At 38.7% G+C, this 21,751-nt stretch overlaps 1 long non-coding RNA gene across 2 annotated transcripts; it reads left to right on the top strand.

Annotated features, from left to right (window-relative positions):
* Positions 1-7,017: 7,017 nt before the first annotated feature.
* LOC112664789 (uncharacterized) lies at positions 7,018-21,483 on the top strand. 2 transcript variants are annotated; one of them, XR_003139965.3, is made up of 4 exons: positions 7,018-7,154; positions 7,778-7,938; positions 8,603-8,668; positions 21,176-21,483. It is a non-coding gene; the product is annotated as an uncharacterized LOC112664789 (long non-coding RNA). The 2 variants fall into 2 exon arrangements; XR_003139964.3 differs by lacking the exon at positions 7,018-7,154 and adding an exon at positions 7,569-7,631.
* The last annotated feature ends 268 nt before the right edge of the window (positions 21,484-21,751 follow it).

The raw sequence follows: 21,751 nt of genomic DNA on the forward strand, positions 1-21,751 counted from the left end.
AAATCCTATCACACATTTCCAGCCCTGACAGATCAAGGGCCATCTTATCAAAGTTGCTTCCTGCACGATCTCATGTGTATTATTTATTTCCTATGATTGCTTAATTTTGATTCTGAATAATCCCTTCTGAGGAAGCCTCTTATACATGCCTGTGTTATCATTATATTTTTCTGTTTACATTTTATGTGAACCCCATAAATCTAGAAAGGGGAATGGAAGGTAAAGGGTGGGAAATGCATTGCCAGCTGGCAGATCATGAGATCCTTTGTGGGTCGTGGTTAGGGAAGATGGAGCCAGTCGCTGATCCCTTACAAAGCTGCCCATTGTGAGCAGAGAGCAGGCTTCCCTGAACCAACTTACTTTGGATCTGACAGATTAATAACAGCTTGCCCTTAAGTGTTTCCTTACATCCTTTCACATTTACTATTCTCTCGGCTAGAAACATCCTCCCTGAGATGCTCATGTGGCTGGTTCTCTCAGTTCATTCAGGTCTCTTCAGATGGCACCAAATCAGAGAGGTCTTTGTGGGCCACACTTATTAAGTGGGGTCCCATCATTTTCTCATCCCTTCTCCAGCACTGCCTGGGGTTTGACATACTATATGTTCACGTGCTGACTTGTTTCTTATCTGAGTACTTCCACTAGAACGCAAGGTTTCTAAGTGTAGACTGTGTTTGTGTATATCATCACTGTATCCTCAACGTTTAAAAGAGTGCTAGCACTTAGTAGGTATTCAATAAATATTTTAAAAGCGAGTGAAATAGTGAATCGTGGTCAATTATGGCAACCCTAAAATCAACTATTTGATGCTTAATATCCCCTCTCACCATACACACACACACACACACACACACACACACACACATACACATACACAGGGCCTTATTATCACACTCTGGATCTCCAGGATGGCAAATAATACTTTTCTTTTTAGCCTTAGACTGGTCATTTGTAACCATGGAAAGGACCTTAAATGACACATTTTTGAGAGATGAGAAATGGGCTATATTGTTTTTCACTTTCTTTGATGAACACATTACACATATATATATATTTTTCATTACATATATTTTAAATTCTTTACAGCACTCCTAGTTCTCATCAGTACAGGTCTAAACAACGTTGTATTGGCAGCAGCAAACATCATGATCTCTCTGCTGCTGGAAGGCCAACTTAATTCACGGTCCCTTCCTTGCTTGCTAATGATCAAAAGAGAAAATTGCATCTCATGTTTAGACTTACCAATGGTTAGGTAGTCAGGTGCTATTTTGAGTGGCAGACTGCCAGTGCTGGAAAAATTGCAAAACTCATGCAAACAAAGGAACAAAAAAAGTGGAGGTGTCTAGGTCAGAACTGTAGACGTAAATCCTCTCACCAGCCAAACACCATTTTCTGCTGCCCTTTCTTACCTGTTCTCTGGAGGCTGAATGGCAGCTCCAACGTCTGTGTGGTGAACAAACCTCCTCCTAAGTGAACTAACCTGCAATTGAGTCTTTAATTCATCCATATTGATACAGAGGATTCCTACTGTAACCTTCTGTCCTTTTGGTTTTTAAAAAGCAGGTGGTTGAAATTTATACTTTAAGCTTTGAAAAAGCTGCAGGGGGTGAACTCACATGGTCTGAAAAAAAGTGTGTCCAGATTTGATCAAATACCAAGACTGGGCCATCCTTGCTCAGATCCAGGACTGACCTTTGGGGAGAAGACCTGGGCTTTAGGCTCTCAAGATGTTGTGGCAGCAGGAAGAGATGGACTCTGTCCGGAACTAACACAGACACAGTGATCTATTCTGGGTATTAATATATGTTTGTTTCCATAGATACCAGATTTAAAAGACCAATTATACAAATATCTTTTCCAAATGTATTCAAATTCTATCACTGATTTGGTAAACCTCCTAACATCTTATTCATTTTCTTTCTCATTTCTCCTTTAATAACATGCAAATGCTTTATTAAGCCTTTAATAGAGATTATATGAACAGAAATAGAATTTTGCCTTATTGTGGGGATATGCATCTGCTTTTCTTCTGTGCAGTGAGCAGTTTGAACATAAGGATTAAAATTGCCTTCTCATTCTAACAATGTGTTTGTCTCAGAAAGAGTTTTTCTAGTAACGAACACTTATCTACATATTTAGGTACATGTAGATATCAACTTGCAGAATTATCTATTCGGTAACCATAATGTATAAATAGGAACTAAGGAATTTTGAAAAAGCATAACTATTCCCCCACTTTTATTCTAGTACGTGCTTTCTGAAGGATGCTATACATGTGCTTCTAGTAAGCTACACTTAAACTTTTATCTCTCTTCACTTAATACTTTGGAGTGCGATACTAAACCTCACAGATAAACTTCGACCTTTCTCCAGCTGGCCAGACACCTCCAGAGCTAACTTACTACTTACAACTTCCTAAGGCCAAAATTTGAGAGGGTGCAATGCTTATTTTTTCTAGAGTCTCCTTTGAAGAATGAGGTCTACCAGCGGCAGCCCTTGCGACTGGGTATTTCAAAGTGGAACAGGTTCACCAGTGTGAAAATCAAGTGCAATCAAATTTGGGATCACTTGGGGATGAGTAAATCATCCTCTCTTATTTTAATATATTCTCCTAATGCACAGTACTAGTCCCTTGAATGTAAAGAAGACATTTTCCTTTCCAAAATGCATCCTCACATATTTTATTTTGATCTTGAAAGGTACAAATACATCATTATCTGGCTTCTACTGAAAAGAAATAGAAGTATAGAAATTTTTTTGAAAGAGACTGTTGGAAGCACCCGGGTGGTGCAGTTGGCTAATTGTCTACCCTGGGCTTAGGTCAGGATCCCAAGGTCCTGGAATTAAGCCCTGTGTTGGGTTCTCAGCTCAATGGGAACCCCGCTTCTCCCTCTGCTTCTGTCTAATGTTTCCCTCGCTGTGCTTTTTCTCTCTGTGTCAAATAAATAAATTTTTAAAAACTAAAAAAAATAAATAAATGAGACTGTTGGATCCAGAAGAGCTACTTATGCATGGAAACTTTTCAGGTCTAGAACCCAGGCCTCTGGATTCCTAATTCTATGCTGTGTTCATAAGTATTCCTTTATCTATGTCGCATAAATGACTGAGTTTTGAGGTTACAAATATAATGCTATTTCTTTACAATAAGTCACACATTCATATACTTCTCAAATCTCTCAAAATTTAAATAGGTAAGTACACTGTAAACAAACTAGGGTGTATATGTGTGTAGAGATGTATCACACATACACATACATGCACACGCACTTGCCCTGTCATTACCGTCTTCAATCCTTTTTCCTCTTCATCTAATTTTGAAGCTGAATCCCCTGAATCATTAGAAATCCAATGGGTGTTATCTCAAAAGGGCTCTTTTTGTGTGGGGCAATGATAAAATATTATTAACATTTCTGTAACATAAGTCAGGACTTTTGGTCATTTTGCCACCATTAAAGTTAACACAATGCAATTCTTGGTCATTTAGAGAGGAAACACATACCAAATCAATGAACGGTCAGAAAATATTAACAAATCTTGTCTCACATTTAGATCTTTCATCCATTTTGAGTTTATCTTTGTGTATGGTGCAAGAGAGTGGTCTAGTTTCATTCTTCTGCATGTGGATGTCCAATTTTCCCAGCACCATTTATTGAAGAGACTGTCTTTCTTCCAATGGACAGTCTTTCCTCCTTTATCGAATATTAGTTGCCCATAAAGTTCAGGGTCCACTTCTGGATTCTCTATTCTGTTCCACTGATCTATGTGTCTGTTTTTGTGCCAGTACCACACTGTCTTGATGACCACAGCTTTGTAGTACAACCTGAAATCTGGCATTGTGATGCCCCCAGATATGGTTTTCTTTTTTAAAATTCCCCTGGCTATTCGGGGTCTTTTCTGATTCCACACAAATCTTAAAATAATTTGTTCTAACTCTCTGAAGAAAGTCCATGGTATTTTGATAGGGATTGCATTAAACGTGTATATTGCCCTGGGTAACATTGACATTTTCACAATATTAATTCTGCCAATCCATGAGCATGGAATATTTTTCCATCTCTTTGTGTCTTCCTCAATTTCTTTCAGAAGTGTTCTATAGTTTTGAGGGTATAGATCCTTTACCTCTTTGGTTAGGTTTATTCCTAGGTATCTTATGCTTTTGGGTGCAATTGTAAATGGGATTGACTCCTTAATTTCTCTTTCTTCAGTCTCATTGTTAGTGTATAGAAATGCCACTGACTTCTGGGCATTGATTTTGTATCCTGCCACGCTACCGAATTGCTGTATGAGTTCTAGCAATCTTGGGGTGGAGACTTTCGGGTTTTCTATGTAGAGTATCATGTCATCGGCGAAGAGGGAGAGTTTGACTTCTTCTTTGCCAATTTGAATGCCTTTAATGTGAGACAAGATTCCATCAAAATCCTAGAGAAGAACACAGGCAACACCCTTTTTGAACTCAGCCATAGTAACTTCTTGCAAGATACATCCACGAAGGCAAAAGAAACAAAAGCAAAAATGAACTATTGGGACTTCATCAAGATAAGAAGCTTTTGCACAGCAAAGGATACAGTCAACAAAACTACAAGACAACCTACAGAATGGGAGAAGATATTTGCAAATGATATATCAGATAAAGGGCTAGTTTCCAAGATCTATAAAGAACTTATTAAACTCAACACCAAAGAAACAAACAATCCAATCATGAAATGGGCAAAAGACATGAACAGAAATCTCACAGAGGAAGACATAGACATGGCCAACATGCACATGAGAAAATGCTCTGCATCACTTGCCATCAGGGAAATACAAATCAAAACCACAATGAGATACCACCTCACACCAGTGAGAATGGGGAAAATTAACAAGGCAGGAAACAACAAATGTTGGAGAGGATGTGGAGAAAAGGGAACCCTCTTACACTGTTGGTAGGAATGTGAACTGGTGCAGCCACTCTGGAAAACTGTGTGGAGGTTCCTCAAAGAGTTAAAAATAGACCTGCCCTACGACCCAGCAATTGCACTATTGGGGATTTACCCCAAAGATACAAATGCAATGAAACGCCGGGACACCTGCACCCCGATGTTTCTAGCAGCAATGGCCACGATAGCCAAACTGTGGAAGGATCCTCGGTGTCCAACGAAAGAGGAATGGATAAAGAAGATGTGGTTTATGTATACAATGGAATATTACTCAGCTATTAGAAATGACAAATACCCACCATTTGCTTCAACGTGGATGGAACTGGAGGGTATTATGCTGAGTGAAGTAAGCCAGTCGGAGAAGGACAAACATTATATGTTCTCATTCATTTGGGGAATATAAATAATAGTGAAAGGGAATATAAGGGAAGGGAGAAGAAATATGTGGGAAATATCAGAAAGGAAGACAGAACGTAAAGACTGCTAACTCTGGGAAACGAACTAGGGGTGGTGGAAGGGGAGGAGGGCGGGGGGTGGGAGTGAATGGGTGACGGGCACTGGGGGTTATTCTGTATGTTAGTAAATTGAACACCAATAAAAAATAAATTAAAAAAAAAAGAAAATATTAACAATTGTGATATCAGTCAAGCACTTGAATTATGGTTCTGTTAGTAATTATGATCAGGTATCTATAGAGGCAGCTTTATGCCAATTCTCAAAATACAGAATTGGCTTGCAAACTGGCTTTGTTTTGGTAATATGTTAAAAAATATACAAAAAAAGAAAGCAGATCAAAAGGGCTTTTCTTCATATGATTATTACCTAAGAGAACCTGTAAAAGAATTCCTCAAGGTCAATAGTTGCTTCATGAACCATCATTTCTGGATGCTCAGTTAAAGCCTTTGTAGGATTAAATATTCTGGGTATGACTGGCATCTATTAGAATCATGATTATGTGGGTATTCAGAACACTGGAGTCTATGGTACTCTTTTGTATGGCATGGCCAGACATCTCTTTTGTTTCTAAATTTCCCATATATAAAACAGTATCCAGGGGTAATAAGTGGTTTTTAATCATCCGGAATATGAGAAATAGTTGTTTGCAGGACAGCAGAAAATCTTATTATTGATAGTACTATTTACGCTGTATTACTGTTCATATATCCCTCATATTTCCCTGATACATACTTTCTAACTTTACCCAGAACGATCTTGATTTTAGTCCTGGCTTACTGATTCCACACTTTACATGAAGGCTGTGGGGGTGTGTACAAACTGGGCCCAGAATGGTAAAAATATATTATATATATATTATATTTATATATAGATGGATAAATATAAAGATATGTAGATGTATATATAGTGCCCAAGGGATGTAGAAGGACTGTTAATTATCAAAATGAGGAAGTGTCTAATAGCCTTTCAAGCAAGGGAGCCAAACTCCCCAGGCTCTTGTTCAGTAACAACACGTGATGTGTCTGTTAGCATCAGTGCATGTGTGGAGAAGAACAGGACCAACAAGCTGGCTCCTCTAACTTAGTACAAGAGGCAGTGCTCTATATGGTAAAGGCTACAAACTGAAGCCCCAGATGGCACGTTTGAATCCCAACTCTGCTGCCTGCCAGCTGTGAGACTTTGGTGAATGGACTAAGCTGTGTGTCTCAGCCTCTTTATCTATAAAATGGGGATAACGCTAATACCTACTTCAAAGAGCTGTTGGCTAGACTGAATAAGTTAAGACATGAAAAGGTCCATCTGTCTGAACCATGGGCAATTTGTGAAGGAAGTTAATTTTTATCTAAGAGAGAAGCCATCAGATAACAGCATATGGGCTTAATCTTTTTCTTTTTCATTTAGAAAGAAATGGAAAAATGTTAAGAAAATAAACTCAAACTGGGAAAACATCACAAAGCACTGGGCTGTCCTGGAACCTGTCTACACTCAATACCATCTCCCTCTCTGAAATCATAAAGGAGCTCTGATGACAGGTCAAGCTGAGATTCTAAGCAATGTCAGCTGCTTTATGAGTCAAAATAAAATTAACTCAGATAAATTGAGTGTTGAAGTCATTTTTTAAAAGATTTTATTTATTTATTCATGAGAGACACAGAGAGAGGCAGAGACATAGGAAGAGGGAGAAGCAGGCTCCCTGCGGGGAGCCTGATGCAGGACTCAATCCCAGGATCCTGGGATCATGACCTGAGCTGAAGGCAGATGCTCAACCACTGAGCCACCCAGGTATCCCCCCTGAAGTCACTTTCTTGTACTTCAATGCCATGGGCAGTGGAACTCTAATTATAGGGAATATAAGAACCCTATCCTATCCTTGCTCATGCAGCAACACACACACACACCCCACACACATACATCATCATGACCTACACTATTTTAGTAGCTTTCTCTATTCTTATCATGAGACACCTAGATATTCTCACAGAAATATATTTATCACATAGCCCTCCATCTAAAACACTGATTTCTCTAAGCAGCTAAATTCCTTATACCAGTCCATCTATGCACACACCCTCTCCATCTCTGAAAACTTTGTATTTTTTTTATTATGTTTCCTTTGAGGCTTACGGAATATAAGTATACGCATGACCTCAACTGATCACATAGCAACCTCATGGAAGCAAACAATGTAGTTGGTTACCCCATGCTACAGGCAAGGGAACCAAGGCTCAAAGAGCTGTTCCTTAGCCTAGGTCAGTCAATGTAAGTGCCAGGAGTTTCAGGCCTGAGTCTACATGCTCCAAATCTTGTGTTCTTGAGCCTCACCCTATAGTCGCCAAAGTGAAAATGATTAAGTTTAAAATGACTTGTTATAATGACTTACTCTCCCTTCCTTCTCTCAAACCCAGGAGTTTCCTCAAACTTCCAGAAGAGACTCAGGAAAGCATGAATTCTGGCAAGAAGTCACTCAAGCAATACTGAATTACCATCAAACAATGAGATATCAGGGCCATGGTAATGTTCTATTGGAATGCCTCTACTCCAGGAAAACAAGTAAACAAACAAATAGGTAATCATTGTTTCTTTTCTAAAAAGAGAGAATGAAATGAGAAAGATAAACTCAATTTATAAGCCACTGCTTGTTGTTCAACTTCTGCAGGCTGAGTTGACTGTCAAGATTGCTTTCGTAACGAAACCTTGTTTTGCATTTCCAGAATCAAAATAATCTTATCTTTCATTGCAGAAAAAAACAAGACACTCTGTTCCAACAAAATCTTTCTTCCTGATGCATCACAGCATCCTCTTTATAACAGAGGACCAAACTCCTAATTTCTAATCTTTTATTCCGTTCTTCCTCCCCTTCTTGCTTCCTCCATTCCACAACCTGGTGACAAGTTCTACAGTGTACCAGCCTTGGGGACAAATGTATATATGCCTTTTTTTTTTTTTAATAACTATGTCTTTAAAAAATAAATAAATAACTATGTCTTTATTCACTTTCCTTTATCCCTATCTGTAACCTTGCCTTCAAATCTCCACGGATATCTTTCTTTCTTTTTCTTTCTTTCTTTCTTTCTTTCTTTCTTTCTTTCTTTCTTTCTTTCTTTCTTTCTTTCTTTCTTTCTTCTTTCTTTCTTTCTTTCTTTCTTTCTTTCTTTTTCTTTCTTTCTTTTTTTTTTTTTAAGATGTTTCTTTTGATTCTTCAAAGGCCTTTCCCAATGTTTTCTTGCTAGGAAAACAGAAGCGCAGTAACTTGGCAAGAAAGTTTGTCCTTACTGAGATCTTCAAGGAACAGAAAGGTAAGGAAAAGAAGGGTAAGACAAGTGGGCAACAAGTAGGCAGATAACAGGCCATATCTGGAGTATGGTAAGTATATTTTCTCAATCAATTCACTGACTGACTAGTTAGAGGCATGAAAGACCATTAACATCATATCATGAATTTTTATGAATGACCATAAGTCAATTAGCAGATCTTGAAAGGGTCTGTGTATAAATAACACTATTGTCACCATAGGACTTATACCTCTGCACAGCAACATGTCACTGAGGACTGTGATATTCCTGTCTATAGGATGTTTGAACAGATTGCTTCACATCTTAAGGTGATAAATGCCACCCAAACATATCATGAAGATAAGAAAAGCTCACATGGGCTGTTTCTAGGAAGGGCCAAGAAGACACCGAAAAATCTGCTTAGTGTTTTCCCTATGGTCCTGTCACTGCAGGATCTGATAACAGTGCTCACACCTACCTGACACTGGGTGATTTGCAAAGTGTGTACACAATCACTTCTGCCCAGCAAGGTGGGGGCTAGTCACTCTTGGCATAGTCTGGGTCTGTGACGGGAAGCTATCTCCAGGGGCAGATCGATGTCCATGTTTACTTTTGACTTCAGCAATTTCAGTGAATACAACCAAGAAACTGGTGACACAAAGCATCCACTGTGAAGAAACCTGCAGCCCCTGCTTTGAACCCTCATGTTGGGGCTTTCAGGGAAAGATGGCTGTTGCTCAAAGGATGTTTGTCTGATTCTGCTAAAATAAGTCCTTTCCATCCACTTCCCTTAGGAGGGGGACCAGTCTAATAAGAGCTACATGTGTGTCTTATACACTTTGTGGGTCTTTGTTCTCCAAAGGTATATCTTCATTTGCAACTTACTAATTGCTTTAGAACATTAACAAATGGATAATTTGATGACGCCACAATGGGTATTGAAATACACTTTTGGCAAAGTTTATTTGGGATCACATTGTGGTAGATTTGAATCCCAGGTCCATAATTTACCTAGAGTGTGACTTCAGGCAAGTCATGTCAGCTCTATAAACCTCAATCTCTAACATGTCCAGTACTTTCTTCCCTAGAAGTCATGGCTATTTGAGGATCATGTGATTACTTAACGAAAGACAAAGATGTAAGTCGGACATTTGTCCAAGAGACATTTTATTGGGGGTACCTGGGTTGCTCAGTGGTTGAGTGTCTGCCTTTGGCGCAGGTCGTGATACTGGGGTCCTGGGATTGAGTCCCACACTGGGCTCCCCACAGGGACCCTGCTTCTCCCTGTATCTATCTCTGCCTCCCTCTGTGTCTCTCAAGAATAAATAAAATTTTTAAAAAAAGAGAGACATTTCATTATCTTTGTGATTTCGGGAGGTTCTATGGGCAAGAAGAATCTTGGTGCTCGTGTGCAAGACAAAGTAAATTTTGACCTACATTTATGTAGGCATTAGAAGGATATCCTTTCCTGAGTGTACAGCAGGAAAGGTATAAATGATTATCTTTTTAAAGAAGTTTTTTAAAAATTTATTTATTCACTTGAGAGAGAGAAAGAGAGTGGGCTCACATGTGGGCACATGTGGGGGGAGGGTCAGAGGGTGAGGGAGAGAGAGACTCTCAAGCAGATTCCACACTGAGTGTGGAGCCCAAAGTGGGGCTCAATCTCACAGCCAGTGAGATTGTGACCTAAGTTAAAACCAAGAGTCAGATGCTTAACCAACTGCACCACCCAGACACTCTAATGAGCATCCTTTTAACTGTTATGTATTATTTTATGGTATCCATGCCTGACAATCACAGAAATTTAGAGGTGAAGAGTGATATTGTCCTTGTTTTTGAAAGCTTAAGCTATCCAAATTGTATTTATAAAATGAAAAACTAATTCCCTGTCAGGTAATAAAAGCCCACAGGATAAGTCCCCCTTATTAGTAAAATGATTAATGTGACAATACACAGATGTGGGGACATTTAAATCTTCTATCTCAGAGTAATTGTCAAACTCTCAGGAGTCAATGGGGAGGAGAAGTGAATTCTCAAGTACTGTGATCTGTATTTACTGTTGGAATAGGGACAATGGGTATCTCCTTTTTCTTGCTTCAGGTATTCCTGGAGAGACTTCAGTTAGTAAAACACCCTCCTTGCATCCCTGCAAGGAAGAGGAATTAACTGTCTGGCAAATCTGAAAGCAGGAACAGATCCAAAAGCTAAACTCATATCATTATTTTTGGGATATGCCTGTGTCTGGTCCCCTCTCACCATAGGCTATAGGATATTCCCCTTGAGAAGGAGCACTGCTATTTCATAGAGCCAACTTTACTAGACAGGTAATTTTGTCTCATTTTAGGGTTCAGTGGTAGCAGACTATCACTGCTAAATTTGTGAGCCACTTTCCCACTACTATCAGTTTTAAAGCTGACATTTTGACCTCCATTTGTCTGCTTTCTTTGTCTATCTCTCAATTGATACAGAACTTGGGTGGTGAAAAGAAGGACACTATTTTTTTTTAAGTTTCCATAAAACCCAGCAACTATTACTTCACTCTAATTTATATTCAAACTTTATAAAGTTAGTTTCTGTCAACAATTTCTTCATCTATTGGAGAAGGATAGTAAAATGACCTTATATACTGTTATGAGGATAAATTATAAAAATCTATACCATGCATTCTCAACAGGAGGGTTATTACCTGACTTTAGCATACACCACTCATGAACTTCACTGGTCAGCTTGGTTGGCAGTGGGGAACTGGTCCTTGTAGCTTTGCTCTAGCTGGGAGGCAAAGCCAAAAGAAGGACATTGTAGAGTTAGAGGTTCTTCCAGAAGTGGTTCAGGGAATAGCCAATAATCACAAGCCAAGTATAAAGCGTTCTTAAAAGGCAGGAGTTGGTTTAATCTGAGGAAGTGGGAGTTTTACCAGTGCAGCAAAAATGTAAGAGGCAGCTCAAGTCAGAAGATCAAGGCTATGTGCAAGAGAGCTTTCCAAATGTCGAAGAAGAAACATGAAGTGATAATGATACTGCCTTTTGTGGTAACATGTAGTATGCACATACCTCATCTAACTCAATCTTAGGAGCTCTTGGATCTTTGCCATATCCATGAGAAGGACATGCTCAGGCTGGTAGGGGTTCTCTGATTAGCTGAGCCTTCCTTAGCTGTGCTGTGAGGTCCAAAGAACTAATCAGTAATAAGTGACTGTGATGCTAAGACATTCAGTTGTGGGCTGTTTTTTTGTGTAGCTGTAGCTAACTGATGGAGAAGTTCATAAGTAATGAGAGTAACAAGACTAAAGTAATAAAACTTGTGAATAGCAGAGCTGAGATTCACACTCAGTTGTTATCTCTTCAAAGTCAGTTGATATAAGCTCTACCCCAGGACACTGGACTAGTATTTTGTCCTTGAAGTTCAGCTGGAATACAAGACACAGGTCTCCCATGGTCTCTAGAAACCTAGAGAAGCCAAAACTTGGATTCATTCCCAAGGCACTAATATTATAATGCTAACATTAACGTTGTAAACTTAGTAAGGACAGAAGCGTATTTGTTCACCATTTTATCCTCAGCACCTAGTATAGTGTCTACCCAGAGTAAGTGTCCAGGAAATATCTGTTGAATGGATGAATTAATGAACGGCATCATTCACTATATAATTCACTATATAATTTCAACTTATTTGGCCATTCAAAGAAAGTTGATAAGGCCATGAAATATAGCTATAATTTAATACTTAATGAGAATTACACAAATCAGATTATTAAACGCTAAGAAATTTCTCAAGAACCGTCCAGAAAAATCTAATGGTGTATAAAGTCAGGTCCTCACTTCGGTGAAGTCCTTGGAAATGAAATTGCTCTTTCCCAGCAGACTGCTCTATAAATGCCAAGCTTACTGCCTGAATTAATTCTAGGTTATGCTGCACGAAGATGGTGGGATTGCTATGTTGGACTTCTCTGGAACAGATGGAAGGGTTGCTTCAAATAGTGTTTTCTTTTCCAATCTTTCATCAAACATTCTCTTATCCCTATTTTTATACTGAGTTCTAATTAGCATTTTATCTTTGATTTCAATTTTCATAAAAGACACAAGAAAGGCCTTAACAAAGATTAAGTGAAATTGTGATTGTGTTTTTATGTTTTGTATTTCTTTTTTATATGCTCCCATCCCTATTGCCCCTGACAAGTTCTAAGAATCAAAGCAACTCTATTTTATAATGGGTTTTGCTGCTAAGTAGCTGTTTGATCTTAGGCCAGTCATTCAAGGTATCTGAGCCTCAACTTGCTAAATTCCTAATTTGAATAATAAAGATGTGGTGCAGAATTAAATTCAAGGTCCTTTTTTTTCTCTGAAGGATTTATGATTCCATATGTAGGGGGGCACTAGGTATAATGAACTAATGTGCTGCGAATCAACCTTGCCTTGAGGATGAATGATCATCATTGGATTATCTTTAAAAGAATGTCAGGAATAAGGCACTGCACGAGAGAGGCACCAAGGTAGATATACAGAAAGGATTCATATGGATTTTAAGGAATATCCAAGAAAGTATAAGCAGCCCAAATATTGCTGTTTCTCTTGAGTCAAAAAGCAGCTAGATGGTATTTCCAGGTTGGTGTGTTCTAATGGGTCTCAGAGAGCCAAGCTCTTTCAGGTTGCTTAAAACAAAGGTAAACTCAGATTATCTTGATAAATGGAGATCCTTTGTAAGGAGAGGGAAAAAGAGACATTCTTTCAGCAGTGATATAGCCATGCCGTAAAGGGAACCAGAATATTATGATATATTAGTAACTCCAGCATCATGCTCTTCAGTGATCTGCAAGTTTAGACAGAACACAGGGAAAAACTATATTAGAGCCTCTATTTACATTTTTTAAATCTCATTATTTATCCTTTTTGAACCTTGAATGGTTTTCTAATAACATGCATCATAAAGTAGGATGGACATCTAAGTCATATACACATAAAAATATAGTACTTGTTGCATGTGGCAGAGAGAGTCATGCTTACCAAATATTGCTTCCCTACATTTCCCAGCCCTCTGCAATTAAATGGGTTTGTTTGGCAAGACTTGAAAAACAAAATGTGAGCAGAAGTGACCCGCATCATTTGCCTGTTGAGGCCGTGACAATCCCACACATAATTCTCCGGTGTCCCTTGCCTCTGGCTCTGACTGAGAAGTCTGTGTATTCTGCTAGATGCACGTAGCTATAGAGTGGTGGAGACAACTATCAGCCTGGGTCTCTGATTAACCATGTAGAGCAGAGTCCCCATTAGCACTAAATAAAAAAAATGTGTGTAAGAAATAAAACATCTTTAGGCTAAGCCACCAAAATATGAGAGCTATTTGTTACTACAGAATAACATAACTTTTCCTGACTAATAAAGGAGACCTACTCTCATTTTTTAGGGAGGGGGCAGGTAGAGTGAGTGATTTATATAATTTACGTGCTGACTTTTGTTTTTGCTAACACTCTCTGTTTGCTGACTAACACTCTGTTTAGATTTGGTGAGTTCTCCAATCTATAAGAGAGCCACTCCTTTTTAGTCTAATGAACTGTGGCCAAGGTATCAGGCTCATAAAAGGAGAGAAAGTACTTTTGGTGGTCACTTCTGCCGTCGGGAGAGGAACTTTCAAATAAGGACCTGTTACTTGAGAATGTCATTAAGAATGTAAATCAACAATTTCACACAGAGACTTGATGTCCAGGAATAGAAGCCAACAAATAATCTTGTGCTCACGGATTTTGTCAACTCTGCATTCCAAGTTCTCATAGATCTTGATCCAGAGAAGGCCTTTAATATGTGATTCATGAATGAATGGAAAGGCTAGATGAAGAAACATATGCTAGAATTGGTGGCTTTTACAAAAGGAAGGTGGCAGTGTATTAAGTAGGAGGGAACTGTCTTTGACAGAAAGCAACTCCTTTGGGAATGAGATCTTAATGTAAAATTCTGCAGGCATTTTTCAATTCACACATTCATTCAACAAATAGCTACTGAGTGCCCTTTAATGTTCTCAGGTCACTTTCCCAAAATAACTGCAAAGAAAATGGCTTCCACTTTTTCCTCTTCATCTAGAAAGATCTATTTTAAAGGCTGGGATTATGGATTTGAGCACTGCTTTTTGAACACAGTCACGAATCCAGGCATTTGGTCCAGGCAATGCTGGGAGGAGAATAGGTAATGATTTTAACAGAGCCTGCTGCAAACGCCTACTCATTCTTCCACAAGCAACTAATCTTAGGTCTCAGCAATGCAATATCCCAGTGAGTAGAGGGATGAGGTGGACTAAAAGGCGAAACGCTGCCAACAAAAGAAGCCCAAAGTACCTCACTCTCTAAGGCCCTCTCACTGGTGTCAGCTCGGGTCAGGATGGTGTTGCAGTGGGCTGTCTATTGAGGGGTGCTACTCTGACCTCTTTGCCAGGAGGTAGGATGAGAGCTGCTGCTATTAGCTCTTAATGTAATGTCTGGGCAATTTCCTTGTGAATATAGAAAAGGAAATTGGTAAGAATGCTCTCATGTTTGCCTTTAGTGATGATGTGTAGAGAATTTTAAACAAGACTGTGAGAGTTTAACTTCAATAATTCATCAATCAAACATTTCTAAGATATTGACTCCATGTTTGGCAGTAGGTAAAGGCCTGAAGGAAATCCACACACACAGGATCCAAAAACAAAAGGCTTTTGTTTTTACTGAGGGTTACCAAAGAAAATGATCAGTGGATAAAGAGAAGCCAGAACAGAAAAATGATACCAGCAATGAAGAGCAGAAGAGTTTAGCAGTCAGGCAGGCAGACTGTGTGGGCAAGTAGCCAAGTAGCGTGGGTTCAAATCCCAGCTCTACTACTTAATACCAAAATAGCTTTAGGCAGTTGATTTAACTTTTGATCAATTTTCTCATTTAAACAATGAAGATAATAAGAGTACTTAAATTAGAACACATGAAGTGTTTAGAAAAGTAAGAAGCATGTGGTAAGGAATGACTGTTAGCTATTATTAGGGGCAATTGAGATTTACAAGGATATCATTATGGTTGATTATTGTCTGTCATCAAATATTCCTGTTAGGATTTTGTTGACCAGAGGAACTTGACCAAGCTAACATGATCCGCTATGGTATATCAAAACCACTGGTCTGGAATCCAGGGAGCCAAGATTCACTACTAACTCTGTGGCCTCCAAAAAGATGAAGGATTGTCCCAATGCTAAGCTCTCTCCTGGGGTCACAAATTTGTTCTTCTGATAAAAAAAGAAAGAAAGAAAGAAAGAAAGAAAGAAAGAAAGAAAGAAGAAAGAAAGAAAGAAAGAAAGAAGAAAGAAAGAAAGAAAGAAAGAAAGAAAGAAAGAAAGAAAGAAAGAAAGAAAGAAAGAAAGAAAGAAAAGAAGAAAGAAAGAAAGAAAGAAAGAAAGAAAGAAAGAAAGAAAAGAAAGAAAGAAAGAAGAAAGAAAGAAAGAAAGAAAGAAAGAAAGAAAGAAAGAAAGAAAGAAAAGAAAGAAAAGAAAGAAAGAAAAGAAGGAAGGAGCTAAAACCTTCCTTCCTTCATTATGTACCTTCTTCTGTCCTCTTCAAACAAAATGGTTTTTCTTCCCCTCTCCACTGATCTAAATTCTGTATGTCTCAGGATCCAGGGCCCTGTGCAAGATCTATATTTAGGGATGATGTGGAAAAAGGAATGGATTTTTGAGCAATGAATTATCTCAGTGGATCTCTATATGTCCCAATCTTTCTGAGAGTCTTAGCTGTAAGTGAAAATCTGGTCCATTCAGAGGACGTAGCCCATGTATGTCCAGAAGATTCTTTCTGATGATATACAGTTATCACTAGTTCAGCTTCCTTATGGGCCAGATGAGTCTCAAGGGAATTTGTTGATCAAGGCCATCTGCATTCCTGCTCTAGCCCTGCCTATCACCTGCTTCTTCTTTGTCTTAGGACTTTTAATCAACCACCAATTTACATGACCAAAGTTTGCCCACCTGGTGGCAATACTACACTGATGATGGCCACCATACCCGAGGGTCCATTGCCTTATTTTTAGCATCATTGTTCAGGACTACTCCTTCCTCCATATAAACCCTTTATGGTATACCAGTGCACTATCTCGTCTATCTGGCTAGTTCTTGAACGACAGTAGGATAATCTTCCTTTAGATCCCTCTAACTTCTTTTAATGATTCATCTGATAAGGTTGAGACAATCTCCCTTTTTAATGACTCATGGCCAATTGATTAGGGACCTTAATTACATCTTCAAGATCCCTTAAACTTCGCCATGGTGTAAGGTACTTATGGAAGTGGTAAACTATCATACATCCTGCTCACAGTCAAAGGGAAAGGTCATACAGGGCAGGAATCTTGGGGGCCATCTGAGAATTCTGCTTACAACAGTTTGGGAAGGTACTTAAGCATGTAAGAAGATTCAGTACATTTTTCCATTTCATGCTCATGAACACCTTTTTTTCAGCTTTTCACTTCATGCAAATCATAATAGGCCTCATATACAGACCACATTAAGGAATAGTTCTCACCATACCATAGTCATAATATAAAGTCTAGGCCTGAGACTCAAGAGATTTGTTTTTTAATGACATCCCTGCCATGTGCTGAAATGTTGAGTATCCTCAGGGAATAGAATGTACCTCACTGAGTTTCTATTTCTTTTATTATGTTGAACATACTGTCACCAGTTATACCCTTCCACCTTTTAGGTTCTTTGGTTCAATAATCTCTATGTCCCCCAAAATAAGTGTTTGATGGTAAATCCACAATGAAAAGTAGAGTAAGTGCAGGAGTATAAAGAGAGCCAAAGATCTAAAGATGGGAAAGAAGGGTAGAAGACAAGGAGGCTGGAGTTAACTCCCCAGCATTGTCTGGCAAGGCAAACTCTGCTTGGGCTTTAGGAACCTGGGTCCTCCCCTGGGATGTCTTGTGAACATTTCAGGGAGCCAGGGGAATATGTATACTTCTGGGCCATGTACTCACCCTTCAAGCCTAAGGCTGAAACAACCTTTTCTTGCTTGTATATGAACTGAGAATGTGAATGTTAGCTTTGCTTTTTTTATGGTTAAGTGGTTTTATGTTGGGAGCTTTGAAGCTAGAGGTTTCCATAAATCAAATTTAAGGACAAATTAGACATCCCTAGCTCCCATATGTACTAACCTCAATCTTCAATTTTCAAAGGGTAATAACATTTCTTCATCAGCCAACATATCTCCATGGTTGGAATAGTTTCCACAAATATGGCAAGGGTTTTCTATCCAAAGCTGAATCTGTGTGGTAAATTATCAGTTTGTATGGTTTCTTTCAGGGGTAGTCAAACTTCAATAAAGGCAAATGGCAGGGGCTGGCCCTGGGATAGGTGGCTGTGTGATGTAAAGGTAACCAAATATAGCTGTTCCAAACCTGATGTGGAATTAACAGACTCAGAGCTCTGGAGATAACCAACCTGTCTCAGAAGTTGACTCTGACTTCATAAGCCCTGGGACTTATTAAGTGACAAGTTTCTTCCCCTATAAAATAGGGGATCATTATTGCTATAGCTATAGTCATGAGGTCACCATTCCCCAAGGCTGACCCTCAGCCCTGTGTGTTCTAATTGCTCATTGCTCATTTATTTTGATTGATTTATTGGTTGCCAAGTCCTTGAATAATCATTGAAGTCAATAAAATAAAAGTTAATAATCACTGAAGGTCAGTCTGTGATGTGTCAGGCACTGCTTCAGGTACTTCGCATATGTTTTCTTTTATATATAACCACATGTTATGGACTGAATTGTGTCTTGCCAAAATTACATGCTGAAGCTTTCATTTTCAATGTGAATCTTTAGAAGCAGAGCCTTTAAGAAGGCAAATAAGGTTAAGGTGGGGCCCTGATCCAGGACTACTAGAGTCCTTCTAAGAAGAAAAGACACCAGGAACGTGCACATGCAGAGGAAAGGCAGTGTGAAAACATGGCAAAAGGCAACCATCTATATGCCAAGAAGAGAGTTCTCTCTAGAAATGAGCCTGCCAATACCTTGATCTTGAAATCTAGTCTCCAAAACTATAAGAAAATAATTTCTGTTGTTTAAGCACATCACCATGTGGTGCTTTACTGTGGCAGGTGAGAGAGATGACATTTATCTTTTACAGAATTGATTAGGGCTTAGAAGGTGGAGTCAATGGTTTGTCATACCACCACTCATGGCCCATTGCCACTTTATGAATGGGTGCAGTAGAGGCAAGACATATGCCTCTTTTTTTTTTTAAAGAGTTATTTATTATTTATTCATGAGAGACACAGAGAGAGAGAAAGAGAGAGAAGCAGAGACACAGGCAGAGGGAGAAGCAGTCTCCGTGCAGGGAGCCTGACGTGGGACTTGATCCCGGGACTCCAGGATCACTCCTTGGGCCAAAGGCAGGCGTTAAATGGCTGAGCCACCCAGGGATCCCCCATATGCCTCTTTTTGTACATGGAAACCACATGCTGCATGCCTCCTTAACTTTTTGGCCTGGAACATAGAAATATTTCATCAATAAGAAATAAAGTATTCCTGACTCAACTTTTCATCAAAGCCATCTACACTTAGGTGTATGTGGTTGGCAGCCAGCTCCTGGTAACTTCACGAGGAACATGTGTGAAGAAATTCTTGTTAACATCATCTAGATTCTGTTCAGAGAAGTTCCCTGTATATTCTGTTTAAATCAACGCTTGGTTTAACAGCTTTCCTAAGCCATTCTTTGCAGAGACAAAACAAGAAGGATGTTGCAAAACTTTCTAAGATAAAGCCTCTGGACTCTGGGTCTTGCTTTTCTTCTCTTTGCAAAGGATGGAACTAGGAAAGGGAAAGGAATGGAAGGAGATGGGTCTTTCTTTTTTTTTCATCCATTTAAAGGGGTGATCAGTTCCTGCCCATACGTGGGTATTAAGGCCTAAGACAATTGATACAACTTGGGCATGAATCACGTCAGGTCTTCAAGTCTCTCTGCTATACTGGAGTCAGTTTTATCCATTAGATTACAGGCGAAAGTTACAGAGGCCTAAAATGCTCAACTCCTCCCTATTGATTCCTCCTCCCTTCATTTTCCACCATTCCATACAAAAGAGGATTCTGTTTATTAAAAGAGGTCTTCAGGGGATCCCTGATTGGCTCAGCGGTTTAGCGCCTGCCTTCGGCCCAAGGCATGATCCTGGAGTCCTGGGATTGAGTCCCACATCGGGCTCCCTGTATGGAGCCTGCTTCTCCCTCTGCCTGTGTCTCTGCCTCTGTCTGTGTCTCTCATGAATAAATAACTAAAATCTTAATAAATAAATAAATAAATAAATAAATAAGGTCTTCACTTTTGAGAAAAGTTTTTTTTTTTTTTTGAGAAAAGTATTTAAGTAAGCTCTGATTTGAGGTTTCTAACATCTTCCTGTTTTTGCTGCAAATAATCTTCAGAAAATTGCCCTTTATGGACTTGTATGTTTTATTGTATTTTTGTTTTGTTTTATTTTTGGGTGGGAGGAGATAAGCATTAAAGCCTGGATCTCTGATGAAACTTTGTGGAAGCATAGCCAGGACATGCCCTATTTTGGTTGACTGGGGAAAGAAAATGCAGAAGAGTTGACTGTTATAAGGATGTGTATTCCAAACACTTTTAGACGACTTAAAAGTTCTCACTTCAAAAGTCCATCTTTAAATCTTGATGGGAAAACCAACTATCAGAAATCGCAATATGCTGTATGCCCAGGCTTGAGTTCCTAGAAAAATTAGACCAATAAATCATCTTTTTTTCTGTTGAGTCTCTCAAAACTTCCATACAAATCATACCATGTTTAAAGACTGTACATGTACTGAAGTATTCTGAAAATGACAGTTTAAACTCAGATCTCTTGGTTATAAAACTAAAACACCACCAACACGACCTAGTAATATATCTATTAACTATATTTTCTTTAAAATGTCACAATTTGATGCAGGCAAAATAAAAGGATTGTTTTAAAGAATTCATCACATACAATTAATAATGAAAATATTAGAATAAGGATATAATTGAGGAGTCTGCTCATCCTATACTTTTTTCATACATGAGAAATCCAAGGTTCTGAAAATTTAAGTAAGACACTCAAGGTCACATAACCAATCTGTGGTGGAGCAGTGTCTTAGCCCAGTTCCCTGTTCCCTCAGGTAACAGAGATTTGGAGGGTCATAAATTCTCACTCTGTGTGAGACCAAGTGCTCTGATGTATAACTGGCTAATCTTCTCTGGACATACCTTAGCTAAGCAAACCTAACCAATATGCTGTATTTGACAAAAACACAAAAAGTAGAAGACATAAAACTGCTTTTTTCTATGTAGTGCCTATTATACTGAAGATAGTTAAACCAAACCATAATAACAAGAGAGGCAGAAAAATGGCATGTGGTTTGCTTTGATCATTTTCATGGCCTGTGTTGTAACATTTTAAGACAGTTCAAATACAATAATAGCTGACCTAAAAATGCCTAAACATTAAATTGTTAACAATAATATTGAAAACTGGGGTTGTAAATATTTATTATAATTTTATTATGTTCAAGTTTTTCCACAAGGAAATGTAAGAGTCTAAAGATGCTTCCCATTGAAGAATGTCTAACAGAGGACATAAAAGAAACCTGCAGAGAACCAAAGTCATACAGGAAAGGAGGCTATAGACTAGATACAAGTTCAAGGTGATGGAAGCGTCGGAGAAGGACATATCAACATCGATTTACCTTATTCATGACAAAACTACTCAATTTTCCAAAGAGTTTTTCAATTGACTGATTTGGAAGCTTTTTATTCTCAAGCAAGATATCCTCAGCTGGAGCAACACAATAAAAATAATTGGTAACAGCTTTTCAGCACTGTGGTAATCATCTTGTATCATAAACTTACTTAATCCTCACTACAACCCTACAAAGTATGTGCTCTTAATATCCTCATTTTTAAAGAGGAAGAAATAGTGGTTTAGTGAGATTTAGTAAATTGCCCAAGTTTGCCCAGCTATTAAGTAATGAGCAAAGATTTGAACTTAGGTAATATGAATCCTACACCCATGGTCTAAGTGCTCCCCCACCCCCCTCCATACATACCAGTATTAACAGTTGCAAAATATTTGGAATAATAACTCAGTT

This window comes from Canis lupus, chromosome 17 (genome assembly GCF_003254725.2).
Source record: "Canis lupus dingo isolate Sandy chromosome 17, ASM325472v2, whole genome shotgun sequence".
NCBI lineage: Eukaryota > Metazoa > Chordata > Mammalia > Carnivora > Canidae > Canis > Canis lupus.